This window comes from Bos indicus, chromosome 2, assembly GCF_029378745.1.
Source record: "Bos indicus isolate NIAB-ARS_2022 breed Sahiwal x Tharparkar chromosome 2, NIAB-ARS_B.indTharparkar_mat_pri_1.0, whole genome shotgun sequence".
NCBI lineage: Eukaryota > Metazoa > Chordata > Mammalia > Artiodactyla > Bovidae > Bos > Bos indicus.
In genome coordinates this window covers 65,438,261-65,455,239 of record NC_091761.1, presented here as the reverse complement: position 1 = coordinate 65,455,239, position 16,979 = coordinate 65,438,261, and the positions used below count along the sequence as shown (strand labels likewise).

Genomic DNA, 16,979 nt, shown 5'->3' with positions numbered 1-16,979 from the left:
TGGTTGCACAGTTTGTAGGATCTTAGTTCCCCAGCCAGAAATTGAACCCAGACCCACGGAAGTGAAAGCACTGAGTCTTAACTACTGAACCACCGTGGAATTCCCTGAACTTCTTATTCCATTATGCTGGTCCTTTGAACTTTTTCATTGAAATCTTACAGAGGACAGCAGTAAAAGAACTTTGGAAGTGGAATGGGAGGGGACCTATACAAAGTGGGGGGTTGAGAGCTATAGGTCATTTGTTAATGGAACAGGAAACAAAAATACATAGAGTAAGAAAATTGCAAAGAGGAACTAAAAAGCATTACCTAAAATTACAATAGTGGAATTAAAACTAGTGAGCTATTCATGTTGAGGGGTCGGGAGGATGTAAGTGAACTAAGTACTCATGTATCAGAATGTGAAGGAAGTTCATAGATAAAAGTCTATTTGATAAAGAAAAAGTCCTGATATGACTGTATTACTGAGAGATAGGGAAGTAACCACCCAAAAGAATAAAATAAAAAATAAACTGTAGCTGTTAAAAAGTTAAACTTAGTTGATTTTCAAGTTTGAGTCTTCTAGGGTTTGGGTAGAGAGAAAGGAGTGGGGTAGGGCTGAGATGTAGCAACAGGTATTCCTACCTTTTGCAGTAGCTCTTCAGCATCATTGATACTTTTTTATAAACGTATGCACATACTGCTTTGATATTTGAAAAAATATTTTAAGAATGAACAGAGAAAAACTGTCCGACCCAAGAAAATGTCTCTTCAATAATCTGATCAATTTACTATTCACTTCTTAAGCTGTATTGTCTGCTTGCGAATAATTGTTTACATCTTCATTTTTCAGTTATCCTAGAATTATCCTTTATTTGTTTCTTTCTCTGTTTCTTTTCTTTCTTTTAATTGTTATCCTCTGCAAACATTTCTGTATATAAAAATTTGAAAGCTGCTTATCCATTCATGAAAAGTTATTTCTGATAGATTATTTTTTAAAATTGGAGGATAATTGCTTTACAATGTTGTATTAGTTTCTGCTGTACAACAATGTGAATTAGCTATATATATATATATGTATATATACCCTCCGTCTTGGGCCTCTCTCCCACCCCTACTCTCATCCCACCCCTCTGGGTCATCACACGACCAAGCTGAGCTTCCTGTGCTTTATATTAATAGCAGCTTCTCACTAGCTATCTGTTTTACAGATTAGTGTATATATGTCAGTCCTCATCTCCCAATTTGTCCCGAACTCCCCTTCCCCAACCACGTTCATATGTCAGCTCTCTACATCTGAGTCTCTATTCCTACCCTGGAGATAGATTCATCTGTGCCATTTTTCTAGATTCACATGTGTGCATTAATACATGATATTTGTTTTTCTCTTTCTGACTTACCTCATCCAGTATAACAGACTCTAGTTGCAGCCACATCTCTACAAATGACTCAGTTTTATTCCTTTTATGGCTAAATAATATTCCATTGTATATGTGTATCACATCTTCTTTATCCATTCATCTGTTATTGGGCATTTGGGTTGTTTCCATGTTCTGGCTATTGTAAATAGTGCCGCAATGAACATTGGGGTGCATGTATCATTTTAAATTATTATTTTCTCAGGGTATATGCCTTGAATCATTCCTCAAGTCTAATCAAAGCTGGCAGGAAATCTGGAGGAGGGGGAAAAGGGCTCAGATAGGTTAAGCAACTCACTCTGGATCACACAGCTGGTAAATCGCAAAGGCAAGTGTCAGACCCAGTTCAGTCTAACTTCAAAACCAGTGCTCTTTCCTCTGCACCTTCATTTTTAGTTAGATCAATGCCGTTGAGACATATTGCCAAAGAAAGTGAAAGTGAAGTTGCTCAGTCATGTCCGACTCTTTGCGACCCCATGGGCAGTAGCCTACACCAGGCTCCTCCGTCCATGGGATTTTCTAGGCAAGAGTACTGGAGTGGGTTGCCATTTCCTTCTCCAGGGAATCTTCCTGACCCAGGGATCGCACCCAGGTCTCCCGCATTGTAGACAAACGCTTTACCATCTGAGCCACCAGGGAAGTTAAGTGGCCTCAAGAGGTTATATCAACTTAATTGGTGGTTATAATTGGTGGATTTTTATGTTTATTGGTCATTTACATATTTGCCATTAGTAGATTCTCATATATATATTAACTACATCATTTCTTCTCTGAATTTCCTGCTAATTCCCTTTTCCCTGTTTTCTTACTATGTTATATGTAAGTTATGATTCTTCTTGATTTACAGCCCCTCTATATTATGGCTAATGATTTCTTTATTTTCTTTGTTATAATTCCGAGTTCCTAGATTGCCTTTCACCTCCTAACTTTGTTTATAGTACTGTTACATGAAAAACAATTATAATTTTTCACATTTTAATCATTTTCTTTTATGGGCTTAATGTTATTCTGAGAAATGATTTTACCACCCTGAGGTTATAAAAACATTTCTATGAATTTTGTTCTTAGTAGTTTTATAACTTTCTTTTTTATTAAAAAAATATTCAGGACTTCTCTGGTGGTCCAGTGGTTAAGACATCACCTTCCAATAAAGGGGGTGAGTTTGATCCCTGATCAGAGTGCTGAGATCCCACATGCCTTGAGGCCAGAAAAACAAAACACAATACAGAAACAATATGGTAACAAATTCAATAAAAACTTTAAAAATGATCCACATCAAAAAAAAAATTTTTTTTTAATTTTCAGGTCTTGGATCTATCTGAAATTTAGCTTAGTTTGTGATATGAAAGATAATTAGCATTATTTTTTCTTTAAACAATAATCAGCTGTCCCAAATCAATTTTACTTTACATAATGATTTGGTATTCAGCCTTTATGGAATAATAAATACACACGCACACACATACACACACACTGCTGCTGCTGCTGCTAAGTCGATTCAGTTGTGTCCGACTCTGTGTGACCCCATAGACGGAAGCCCACCAGGCTCCCCCGTCCCTGGGATTCTCCAGGCAAGAACACTGGAGTGGGTTGCCATTTCCTTCTCCAATACGTAAAAGTGAAAAGTGAAAGTGAAGTCACTCAGTCATGTCCAACTCTTAGCGACCCCATGGACTGCAGCCTACCAGGCTCCTCTGTCCATGGGATTTTCCAGGCAAGAGTACTGGAGTGGGGTGCCATTGCCTTCTCCGCACACACAGACACACACACACACACACACACACATACATATATATTAAATTGACATACACATATATACAAGAATCTAATTCTACAGATGGCCTACAGACACATGAAAAGTACTCAATATTGATAATTATTCGAGAACTGGAAGTCAAAACTACAATGAGATATCATCTCACACCAGGTCAGGACAGCCATCATCAAAAAGTGTAAATAATAAATGCTGAAGAGGGTATGGAGAAAAAGGAAACCTCCTATACTGTTGGTAGAAATATAAATTGGTTCAGCCACTATAGAGAGCAGTATGGAAGTTCCTCAAAAGGCTAAAAATTGAAGTACCTTATGATCTAGCAATCCCACTCCTAGGCACACATCCAGACAAAACTCTAATTTGAAAAGATACATATTGCCAAAGTGGCCTCCAAAAGGTTATATAAACTTATATCAATAATTGGTGGATTCTTATGTTTATTGGTCATTTACATACAGCACTGTTCACAATAGCCAAGACATGGAAGCAAAGTAAATGTCAATTGACAGTTGAATTGATAAAGAAAACATGATATATATATATATGTATAGACATATATATATATATATAAATATATAATGGAATACTACTCAGCCTCAGGAAAGGATAATGACATTTGCAGCAATGTGGATAGACCTAAAGATTACCATACTAAATGCAGTAAGTCAAAGAGAGAAAGATAAATATCATATGATATCACCTATATGTAGAATCTAAAAGTGTGATACAAGTGAACTTATTTACCAAACAGATTCACAGACATAGAAACAAACTTATGGTTACCAAAGGGGACAGGGGTGGGGAAGGAGGGATAGAAAAGAATCTGAAAAAGAGTACATACGTTATGTGCTTATATATGTGTATATAGATATATAGATATAGATAGATAGATACATATATCTGAATCACTTTGCTGTATACCTGAAACTAATACAATATTGTAAATCTACTATACTTCAATTTTTAAAAAAATCTGTCTTCTAGTCTGCTCCATTAGTTTTTTTTGCTTATTTCTAAATCAGTACTGTGCTGTTAATTTTGACAGAACATATCTTCTTGCAATATGTTTTGAATAAACAAAAAAAATCTCACAATAAGTAAATAAAATTTGTACCCAAAGTTGCTAAGTGACGTGTTCAAATTCTTGTGTAATTTAGAGATAGAATCCAGAGAGTAATCTCAGTATCTTGAGTTTGGTCATCTTTCATTTTATTTAATATATTTTTATTGAGCACCTATTATTTTGCCAGAGACTCCAGCAGTGAAGGAAACAATATACATCTCTGCTAAATTTCTCAATTTTGAGAAATCAATCTTAGTTATTTCTTTAGCATAAGTGAAAGAGTTGGAATCTTGCACTTTATATTTCAAAGCCTCTTTCCCTTACATATAAATATTTTAAACTCTACAGTTTCATTTCTCTCTTTTTTTTTTATTTAATGCAAAGTAGTTTCTCTTCTATACCCAAGTTTGGTTTCTAAAAACCTCTTTGTAGAGAATTCATTGTTGAGGAGCTTAAAATTTTGTGAGGAAAGTTAGTTTAGGGAAATTAAGGTCAGATTTAAACTAGAAAAATACTTATTTTCCTTAAACAGTAATTAAAATAACAACTAGCACATATTTTGCATCTGAAATTAGTAATTAACTTTCCTTCACTATGTTTTGCTCAGGGGAAATTTTTCAGAACTTTCCTTTTATGAAGTTTCCAAAGTTTCAGAAGATGCATGATTATATTATTTTAAGGCAATGGCACCCCACTCCAGTACTCTTGCCTGGAAAAATCCCATGGATGGAGGAGCCTGGTAGGCTGCAGTCCATGGGGTCGCTGAGGGTCGGACACGACTGAGTGACTTCACTTTCACTTTTCACTTTCACATATTGGAGAAGGAAATGGCAACCCACTCCAGTATTCTTGCCCGGAGAATCCCAGGGACAGGGGAGCCTGGTGGGCTGCCGTCTATGGGGTCACACAGAGTCGGACACGACTGAAGTGACTCAGCAGCAGCAGCAGAGCATGTAAAATTCATGATGAATCTTTTTTTTTTCTTCCCTATAAGTTCTAATCATTACATATAAAATTTTATGATTTGGAGTAACTGAATCCCACTTTGTAGTTGCAACATGACCCCAAAGAAAGAGAATTACTTGGCTGGAGTTAGATTTAATTATATGTTTGGGTTCTGAAGTTGTACAAATCTGAAGACAGAACCAGCTTTGCCACAGAATCACTGTGACCTTTAGTAGGAGAGATCACTTCTCTGAACTAGGATCTCCACCTATAGATTGGTAAGAGTAATAATAGTGCTTCATAGATTGTTGAAAACATTAAACAAACAAGAACATGTAAAGTTAACCCCTTAGTGCTTGTCACATAGGTGTTAAATAAATATTAGCCAGTGCTATTATTCCTGAGATGTTGTCAATATCCTTTCATTACAAAGAACAATGGTTCATTTGAGGGTTGGAAGTAGAGGTACTGTGAGGACATCTGTGGAAGTAAAGACTTTTAAGAATCTTCTTGGAATTTGGGAAAAGTGATGGAGTCAGTCCTCATGAACACTGGCAGTCATTCAGGAACTGGAGGCATCCAGTGAAGAGTTGCTGCTCTGAGTCATCTTGCTGTCTTGGTGAGTTTAGAGCCTATACTGCCATGACTCAGCATCCCTCCATCTGCCCTGCCACCATTCCTATATCTGCCTGCCGATTTCTCAGCTCCCCTATGAATACCTTGTGATTTTAGCTTCTCTTTTCTGATAACTTAAGCTTCAGCTTATTCATAATCTTGCAGTTCCTTGTCAAATTTCTAAAAGATAGTGTCTGCTTAACTCAGAAAAATCCCTACTTGGACAAAGGTTCTATGCCAAACCTCCTCATAGACCATAAATCTATAAAATTGTTTGGGGGTTACATGCTCCTTCCTGGCTCCAGTCAGCTGAGGTAGGAGAACTGGGAGCTAAAAGATTAGCTAACAGTCATGGTGGAACATGGCAGAGAAGGCAATGGCACCCCACTCCAGTACTCTTGCCTGGAAAATCCCATGGATGGAGGAGCCTGGTAGGCTGCAGTCCATGGGGTCACACAGAGTCGAACATGACTGAAGCAACTTAGCAGCAGCAACAGCATGGTGGAACATGGCAGGTTTTTCCAAATGGATCCGTGCGATGACTGGCTTGCCCATAAGGTCTATTGTGGTTAAATTATATCTAATCTGTTCAACATAGCAAAAAAGAAATGCATCACTTTTCTTCCCTCCATTCATAGCTATTTTATTATTTTGGTTGGTTTCAAACTTGACACAAAATGGGGAAATTATTGACTCAGTGACTCCAGGAAACATGAAAAAGTAGATAACCAAATCCAGTCTTTCTTCACATATTACTTTACTTCTTGTTGTAAAATTATACCCTAAATCTTTCCTCTCTGATACCCATAAACTGTGCCTGTAACCTTGAGTGATCTACTGCTATCTCAGTGACCTGTTTCCGGTTTACATAACACTTGGCCCACATATATGGTTTATTTTTAGCTTTTCTAGGCTTCTTTCAAACTCCTTTTACTTCCTTAAATTCTTAATGTTTTACTTCCTTTAATCTCAGAACTCACATTTCTTTCTTTTCCTATATTCTTCCTTCTTGAATATTTTATATACTTGCATGATGCTTCTCAATTCCTTTGTGCTTTACCTCCATGTCTTCCATGGAAGCCTTTCTTCACCTCTTTGTCATTGAGCTCAGGAATTTTTCTCCTCCACTGACTGAAAACACAGGCATCTCTGTTAGAGTAAGAAATCTTGGTACTCTTTCCTTAACAAAGGTTTGTTTTGGCAGTTGTCCACTTTTTCTCATTCATTTATTGTTATCTTCACCATTTCCTGAAATTGAATTTGATGAAAGTGAAAGTCATCTTCTTGTTTTTATTTTTATTGACCCCTTTGATCTCATCCTTCTCTTACAGAATCATTAATTCTCCTGCATTCAAAGGGCAAATAATACCAGATAGTGCCTGTGTTTATTTGCTAGGACTGCTATAACAAAGTACCATGACTGGGTGGTTTAAACAACAGAAATTAATTTTATCACAATTCTGGAGGTTGGAAATGCCAAATCAGGGTATTAGGAGGACTTGTTTCTTCTGAGGCCTGTCTTTGGGTTGGTGGCAATCTTCTCCCTGCTTACTCACATAGTCTTCCTTCTCTGTAACTGTGTTCTAATTTGTTCTTCTTATGGGAACACCAGTACTATTTAGTTAGGGCCCTTAATATTGGGAGAGGGACAGGAATTTGTGATTCCCAGGCACTTTCAGGTTTGGAATTCACTAGCCCTGATGACCTTGCACAACTTGAACTTTTAGGGTGGTGGTGGTGATTGAGTCACTAAGTCATGTCCAACTTTTATAACCCCATGGACTGTAGCCTGCCAGGTTTCTCTGTCCATGGGATTTCCCAGGCAAGAACACTGGAGTGGATTGTCATTTCCTTCTCCAGGGGATCTTCCCAAACCAGGGATAGAACCTGAATCTCCTGCATCGACAAGCAAATTCTTTACCACTGAGCCACCAAGGAAGCCCAAGACTATTGTTTTAAAATAAACAGTTTGAAAACAGTTGAGCGGTAGCGGAAGAAAGAAAGTGAGCCTTTGAAGAGGTACAGTCCAGGCTTTGAACCACAGTATTACCACTTATCTCACAGCAGCCTTGGGTAAGTTGCTTAAGCTCTCAGTCTTGCTTTCTTTATCAGTATATAGTAGAAGGACACCAAGTTAGGATGTAGTTGCAAGTTCTTTGAGGTCATTATTGTATTCATAGTCCTTGGCATTTAGTTGCTCACAAAACATTTGCTAAATGATCTAATGATTTGGTGACTATCTAGCATGAAAGAAAGAAAGTGAAAGTCACTCGGTTGTGTCCTACTTTTGGTTACCCCATGGACCATATAGTCCATGGAATTCTAGCATAGCACCTACTTAATAAGAGGAAATTAGTGTTATTACTGAAATATTTTTCTCCTTTTTTGTCATTATTCTCAAATACCACATGTACTTGCACTTCAAATTTCAGAAGATCGTTTGAGGAGGTGTTGGGATTCAGAATAGGGTATAACTGAGAGATAGCCAAAGGGGAGTTTATTTTGACCTGTAACTTTTATAATTTTTGCAAGGAAAGTATATTTGTGTATTATTTGTTCTATTAGAGAGAAAAATTTTAAAAGTAAACTCAAAATCTCTTTTATATCACCCCATGAATGGTCTACCAACCAGCTTAGAAGTTTTTCTTTAATTTTTAATTTATAATTCTGCACTCGCATATGTACACACACACAGCAGACACTCAACTTTCCATCTAAAGAAAAGTTGCATATTTTCCTTTCTATTAAGCAAGCTGCCTTGAACTGTGTAACACTTTCCTGCTGGGGAAATATGTATATCTCTTCTTAGTCTGCCTCACCCTCAGTCATCTAAACCCCTTATCTTATGTTCAGAACAATTCCGATTAATTTACTTAAAGCTTTTATCTTATCTCATGAAGGACTCTTGTTACCACACCTCTTTTTCTCTGCAGTGAACAAACGGAGTGTGGTGTTACATGCAGCCTGGGCAGAGAGTGGCCTCTTAACCCTTTGCTCCCAAGTGACAGTCCAGCATTATCTGCCTGGCTGGCAAGACCTTCCAGCTTGGGCCTCACTTGACCAAGTGTTCTTTTCCAGTTGCATGTAGACACCTCAGCATCTCTAGTACATGGTAAACTCCTTGGGTGTGGAGCCTAAGCCTTCAAACTGTTTAAGATCTCTTCAGCTCAATAGGGCCTTTGTCATGAAGGAAATGTTCCCGTTGGATGAATGAAACTGGAGTTTTGATTTTACATTAAAAAAAAAATGATTCAGTCACTACTTCTTATCTACAATAAATAGAAGTTGTGGCTGAAACACAGCTTCCCGCTATTGTAAAAATTAATTTACAATTGTCTGCTGTTTTTCAGGGAGTTGGTGATGGACAGGGAGGCCTGGTGTGCTGCAATACATGGGGTCGCAAAGAGTCGGACATGACTGAGTGACTGAACTGATTGACTGACTGACTGTTTTTCAAGGTTTCAACTTCCCTTGCTCATGTACTTATTCTGAGCTCTAAACTGAATGTCCTTTTTTTCTCCCCGTTTATATTTGACTAAATACATGTTTAACTTCTGCTTTTGCAGAATATGCTGACTTTAGAGTTTATTTTCAGTGACAGCCATGTCATTGTATGAGAATATTTTATTGGAGAAATTTCAACTTCTCATCCAGTGGGTTTTGTTTGTTTTCGGTATTTCTTAGTAAAGACCACTGGCTTTGGAACACCCTGGGCTTGAATCCTGAATCTGCCATTTAATAGTTACGTGGCTCTGGACTACTTATTTCATTTTTCCAAGCCTTATATTTTAAATTTGTAATATTAAAAAGATGGCCATAGTAATGATTGAGAGAATTAAATGAGAAAATTATGTTGAGGAGTTAGCTCAGTGGCCAGTCCACAGAGAATACTTAGTAAATAGTATCTGTGATTATGATGAAGGTGGCTATTGTGAACTTCATTCATTCATTTATCCATCCATTTATCTGATTGTTAATAGCAATGGCACTTCCCTGGGCACTACAGGAAAACAAAACTAAGACATTCTTCCTTCTAGCTTTTCTTAAATGTGTGTTTGTGCATGTGTGTGTATGTACTCTTCATTTACTATCTCTATATATTTAACTATGTAAACTGTGGTGATATAAGTTATAAGAACTGGCAGTATCCACTTTTTTAATGTTAATCACTTAACCAACAAACCTTTATTAAATATCTTCAGTACTTGATGCTCTGAGGAACTCAGGAGTTCTACACACTCAGTAGTTCTTACAAGAAGTTTCTATGGGGCTGTAGATACACATGTAACAGTGAAGGACTATATATAATTAGGAAATTGTGGGCTACAGAGAAGTGGCTCTCAGTCTGCTCTAGCTGGGACAAATCCCAGGCACCATGATTCATAGGGACACAATCTCTTATTAATCATGGTTGTGCCAACACCTGCTCTTCCCCCTGTTACTCAGCAGATGGAAAGAGTTAAGTGTCATGTGAATATAGGGATAGCTCTAAACACAGTCTCTTTTGTTTGTTTTAAGTTGATTATTAGCAAATTTCAGCACTTTCACTGCTATCAGATAAAAATGCTTTGCCTGAAACTGAGAAAAAGATTCAGAAAAGGGTCTTAAAGTAAAATGCCTCCAGGGAGTGAGATGAGCTGAATCTGAGAACCTACAGGAAGCTGACAGAGAGAACCTCAGTGAGCCAGGATCCACTTGCATTTTTAAATGGGGCTGCGCCCATGTGGCCCTCAGTCATCAAAGGACCAGCACTGCCAACAACTCTGTTTTCTCAAACAACCCACACGCCTGAGATTTTCTGTGAAATTTCTGGATTTTAATGTTGATTCGTATACTTTTAAACAGAATGGGACACATCAAACATGTCCAATTTATCTAAGACCTAAAGGTCATTGGTTTGTGATCCAACTTACAGGCCAAACTTTTAAATTTCATATCCTAGTCAGCAAAAAACATATTGAACATGAAATTCAAAATATAATTTATAAATTTTATACATGGACTCAAAGTAGATGAATTGAATGTTAATAATACCTTCTTTCTTTTAGGAAAAAAATAAACCTAAATAGATGTTCTCACATTTCCCTTCTTCACTCTAGAACATCACCGTGGTGATGCTGTCTGGACTCTGGGTGCTCTATAGCACCACCTTGGGGGCAGTCTGGACTCTGGGTGCTGGAGGAATTAAAGATCATGGGACCTAGGCAAGTGGAAAATAATTCTCTCTTGTTCTCCCACCCCTGACACCCAAGTTCCCAGTTGCCTTCCGCAAAGCATTCATGATAAATATTTGGCCAGCAGGGCGAGGTGGGGGGGGGGTTCTCCTGTATTTTTTCATTGTAGTTAATTTATTCAAAGGAAATTTATTAATAGCTACTATGCCCCAGGGGCTTCCAAGTTGACTCAGTGGTAAAGAATCCTCCTGCCAGTGCAGGAGGCAAGGGTTCAGTCCCTGGATTGGGAAGATCCCCTGGAGAAGGAAATGGCAACCCACTCCAGATTCTGGCCTAGAGAATCCCATAGCCAGAAGAGCCTGGTGGTCCCTAGCCCATGGGGTCTCGAACAGTCAGACACAGCTGAGTGACTAGGCACACACTCTCTGCACCAGCCCTGTTTTAGGTGCTTGGGGTCTTCCCTAATGGGACTCCACATGCTGTTGGGAGAGACAGCTAGTAAACAACTAAACCATTCAATATGTAACTAAATGTCAAATGGTGATCAGTGTGATGAAGAAAAATAAATCAGGGTAAGGTGACAGACATTATAGGTAGATGGGGAGTGGGGAAGGAGGAGACAGAGACAAGGATGAGGAAAGGTCCCTATGAGGAGGTGACATCTGAGCAGAGATCTGGGTGATAGGCCAGACTCAGTCTCTGGGAAAAGCACTCTAGGCAAAGGGACCATGTGTTGAAGTAAGAATGAGCTAGAATAAGATGAGGTCAGAACCAGATCATAGGGGATTGTGGAGACCTGGAGAGCAATATGGTTTTACTCAACTTGATTAAAAAAAAAAAAAAACACTTTAAAGGTTTTGAACAGGGCGAGAGTTGGAGGGGTGGGGGGATGATGTCATTTAATATTCCTTTTAACTGGATACCTTGGGCTGCTGTGTGGGGATTAGATTGAAGGTTGGAGGCAGTGAGGCCAGTGAAGTAACGAGAAGATTGCTATCCTCATCTAGGCAAGAGGTGATGGCTCTCCTGAGGATGAGAATGATGGAAGGGGAGGAATGGTTGGGACTGGAATTTATTTTGAGGATAGACTCAACAGAGCTTTCTGATGAATTATTCTGAGCAATGAGTGCATGTATGCGTGCTCAGTCGTGTCTGACTCTTTGCAACCCCATGGACTATAGCCCACCAGGCTTCACTGTCCATAAAATTTTCTAGGCAAGAATACTGGAGTAGGTTGCCATTTCTTCCTCTATCCCTGGATATTCCTTATCCAGGGATACAACTCATGTCTTCTGTGTCTTCCACATGGATAGGCAGAATTTTACCACTAAACCACCTGGGAAGCCCATTCTGTGCAATAACAAGTGTATATTTATAGTTTCCACTCCCTCTTTTTTTTTTTTTTCACAGTTTTTTTTTTATGTTGACCATTTTTAAAGTCTTCATTGAATTTGTTACAATATTGCTTCTGTTTTATGTTTTTTGGTTTTCTGGCCAAGAGTTATGTGGAATCTTAGTTCCCTGACCAAGGATTAAATAAACCCTTGTCCCTTGCATTGGAAGGTGAAGTCTTAAACACTGGATCACCAGGGAAATCCCCACTCCATTTTTTAAAAATTTACCTATGTATAAAAAATAATTTTATTTACTTATTTTTTACGTTTTTTTTTTTTTAACTGTGCTGGGTCTTTTTTGCTTTGTGGACTTTTTTTCTAGTTGTGCAAGCAGGGGCTCCTCTAGTTACAGTGAATAGGCTTCTTATCGTAGTGGTTTCTCTTGTTGCTGAGCATGCTCTAGGGCACACAGCTTCAGTAGCTGTGGCACATGGGCTCAGTGGTTGTGATACCTGGGCCTTAGAGTACAGGCTCAATAGTTGTGGTGCATGGGCTTAGTTTTTCCAAGGCATGTGGGATCTTCCCAAACTGGGGATCGAACCCACGTCTTCTGCACTGGCAGGTGGATCTTTTACCATTGAGCCACTGAGGACACCTCCGCCTCTGTTTTTAAAATGCAAACAATAGCTTAGTATACAAACTACTCCACATTTTAGTTTGTGTCACTTGATATTAGACAGAGATTATTACATGTCAGTCTGGATTAAAGATACTTATCACTTTCTTCTCTGTCTTTTTTCTTTCAGTTTTTATTTGTACTTAAGTGAACATACACATAATTTTAAAGACAAATATTTCTTTGTGACTTTTTGTGGAACACAGCAGGTCCCCTCACATATCACTTCCTCCTTCCCAGAGGCACCAGTTTCAGCTGATTATTTTGGTATTTGCCTGCATTTTTCTAGATAACATTTTTGCATTGCTCTTTCTTGACTTTCCAGTTTTAGATATGATCTCTTGATTTTCCATTCAAGAAGAAGAATAGAAGAGTAAGGCTCAGTACTCTTTTATCGGTTCCTGCCCCCACTACTTGTACCCACTTTTTGTACTCATTTTTCTCACAATTTGGTCAATTTTTCTTTTTCTTTTTGGCTGCATGGCATGGCATGTGGGAATATTAGTTTCCCAACCAGGTATCGAACCCATGCCCTTTGCATTAGGAGTACAGAATCTTAGCCATTGGACCACCAGGGAAGTCTGATCAAATTGTAATTTTCATTTGTTTAATATTTAGTATTAACCAGCTGACTTATGACCAATTAAACACTAATTAACACTAAATCTGTTGCAAATTGTGGTTAGTTTTATTTGCTAACAACATTCTGTTATCCTCAGAGTTAATAATGGCCTGTATTTTTTTCTCTGCTTAATTATCTTTTTATTTGTTATGAATTCAATACCAAAATCTTTAACAGCTCTCTAAATCTTCCCTTAATGTGTTCAGACACATCAGTTACATTTTACTAATTTCATCTTCTTAGAGAATTTTCTCCTGGAAACTTCTGCTAAACTCTGTAGTAGATTGCTAACAGAAATGTCCAACAATTCCCTTTCTAATAGCCCATGTTCCTTGCTTTGCAACTTTAAGTACATTTTCTACTTTGATTCCTAACTTGACCATGTGATTCTCCTTGGCCAGTGAAATGTTAGTAAACATGACATAGTAGTTGGAAAAGATCTTGTGCTTTGGGCTGTTGGAGTTCTGGTGCCATGTTAAAAGTAAGGCTTACCTTCTGGATGAGGAAAGAATTATATAGCTTAGCCACTTTAATGGCTCTAGCCACCATCACCACTTGTCAGACATGTGAGTGTGGCCATCTGGAACCAATCACCCACAGCTAACCTGCCAACTGGCCACAGATACATGAATGATCCTAGCTAGGATCAGCCAAAAGAAATACCCAGAAAAGCATGAGCTAAAGAGTTTGTTTTAAGCCACTTCATTTTAGGTTTATTTGTTACACAGCATTGGGTAGCTGATACAAGCTACAATATGGATTGGTTTGCTGTGGGGGTATAACTACCATCTTGTGATTCTCTTGATCACTGTTCTGGAGCTGTCTTTTGCTTTTTTCCTAAATGGGATCTCTTGTTTCCAGTAACCCACATCTTCCTTTTGGTTGGTTCATCCAGTGACTTCCCAAGAAAAGGTATATGATAAGTAAATTGTTTAAGATCTTGCATGTCTAAAAGTGTCTTCTTAAAGAAATTCTCACATTTAAATGATAATTTGGCTGGGTGTAGAACTCTGCATGCGTGCTCAGTTGAGTCTAGCTCTTTATGACCCCATGGACTCCTCAGTCCATGGAATTTTCCAGGCAAGAATACTGGAGTGGGTTGAAATTTCCTCCTCCAAGGGATTTTCCCAACCCAGGAATCAAACTCGTATCTCCTGCATTGGCAGATGGATTCGTTACCACTGAGCCAAGTTGTTAATTATTTTCCTTAAGAATTTTGAAAGTCTTCCTCTATTGCTTTGTAGCTTCAGGTGCTCCTGTTCAGAAATTAAAAATCTATGTCAAAGGCTGATGAGATCACCACTCAATATCTGAAATAAAAGAGTAACACTGGATATACTGCTTGCTATGGTACAGGAGAGCTATGCTGGTCAGGCATGATTTCTCCAAGCAAAGCAGACTGCTAAGCTTGTCTGGGGTTTTGGGAAAGCACAGAGTTCAGGGACTGGTGGATTTTCAGAGGCTTTAGTGGGTTGCCATCATCTGCAGAATCACAGTTCCTTGGGTGTGTTTACTGGAGTGAGTCCATCCCTGATGGGCCAATGATCGGAAGTGAGCAACTCATGCTGATTGGTTGGTTTTCAAAGGCATATTCTTCCAGGGTGGGGGGAGGAGGGGCATTTGATTGATTTAGAGTTTAAAACCATTTTAATGGCCACTTGTTATCATGACTATAGAACAATTGCCTTTATCCATGTTTGGGGGAACATTTTTATTCTCACTGATTGCTGATCCTGTGTGTATGATCTGGACGTTTTTTCCTCTTTACAGTCTTGCAGGATCTTCTCCTTGCCCTAAATGTGAAATTTCACAATGTTGTACTAGCATGAATCTGTTTTCACTTGGTAAATTTTTCAGTCTGGAAATTCAGATTATTACCTATCTCTCCTTTCCATCTGCTCTTATTTTTCCTCTCTTTTTTAATGCTAATTTTTCCATGATCAGTTTCTTAATTGTCTTAGAGTTTTTTTTTAAATCTATTTTCTGTCTTCTTTTCTTTTTGCTGATAAAATTCCTTAACTTTATATTTTAAACTTTCTATCAAATATTTTTATTTGATATTTAATTTCTAAGACATTCACTGTGTTTTTGGAACATTCCACTTATTTACTTGTTTGTTTCTTTATTGGGGGGGTAGAATTCTGTTTATTTATTTGGGACAGAAATGGTGTGGACCTAACAGAAGCAGAAGATATTAAGAAAAAGTGGCAAGAATACACAGAACTATACAAAAAAAGATCTTCATGACCCAGATAACCATAATGGTGTGATCACTCACCTAGAGCCAGACATCCTGGAATGCGAAGTCAATGGGCCTTAGGAAGTATTGCTACGAACAAAGCTAGTGGAGGTGATGGAACTCTGGTTGAGCTATGTCAAATCCTAATAGATGATGCTATGAAAGTGCTGCACTCAATATGCCAGCAAATCTGGAATACTCAGCAATGGCCACAGGACTGGAAAAGGTCAGTTTTCGTTCCAATCCAAAATAAGGCAATGCCAAAGAATGTTTAAACTACCACACAACTGCACTCATCTCACATGCTAGCAAAGTAATGCTCAAAATTCTCCAAGCCAGGCCTCAACAGTATATGAACCATGACCTTCCAGATGTTCAAGCTGGATTTAGAAAATGCAGAGGAACCAGAGATCAAACTGCCAACATCTGTTGGATCATCGAAAAAGCAAGAGATTTCCCAAAAAAATCTACTGCTTTTTGACTACGCCAAAGCCTTTGACTGTGATCACAACAAACTATGGAAAATTCTTCAAGAGATGGGAATACCAGACCACCTGACCTGCCTCCTGAGAAATCTGTATGCAGATCAAGAAGCAACAGTTAGAACTGGACAAGGAACAACAGACTGGTTCCAAATTGGGAAAGGAGTACATCAAGGCTGTATATTGTCATCCTGTTTATTTAACATATATGCAGAGTAAATCATGAGAAATGCCAGGCCAGATGAAGCACAAGCTGGAATCAAGATTGCTGGGAGAAATATGAATAACCTCAGATATGCAGATGATACCACCGTTAGGACAGAAAGCGAAGAAGAACTAAAGAGCCTCTTGATGAAAGTAAATTAAGGGAGTGAAAAAGTTGGCTTAAAACACAACCTTAAGAAAACTAGGATCATGGCATGTGGTCCCATCACTTCATGGCAAATAGATGGGGAAACAGTGGAAACAGTGGCAGACTTTATTTTGAGGGGGGGGGCTCTAAGATCACTGCAGTTGGTGCCTGCAGCCATGAAATTAAAAGACGCTTACTCCTTGGAAGAAAAGCTATGACCAACCTAGACAGCATATTAAAAAGCAGAGACATTACTTTACCAACAAAGGTCCGTCTAGTCAAAACTATGGTTTTTCCAGTAGTCAGG

General features: G+C 38.4%; 2 long non-coding RNA genes across 4 annotated transcripts in view; one reads left to right on the top strand and one right to left on the bottom strand.

Annotated features, from left to right (window-relative positions):
• LOC109568443 (uncharacterized) overlaps nucleotides 1-16,979 on the top strand; it is a 98,942-nt gene that overhangs the window by 35,600 nt on the left and 46,363 nt on the right. The gene's annotated exons all lie outside the window — the stretch shown is intronic.
• Nucleotides 1-16,979, bottom strand: part of LOC139176455 (uncharacterized) — a 40,229-nt gene that overhangs the window by 17,507 nt on the left and 5,743 nt on the right. The gene's annotated exons all lie outside the window — the stretch shown is intronic.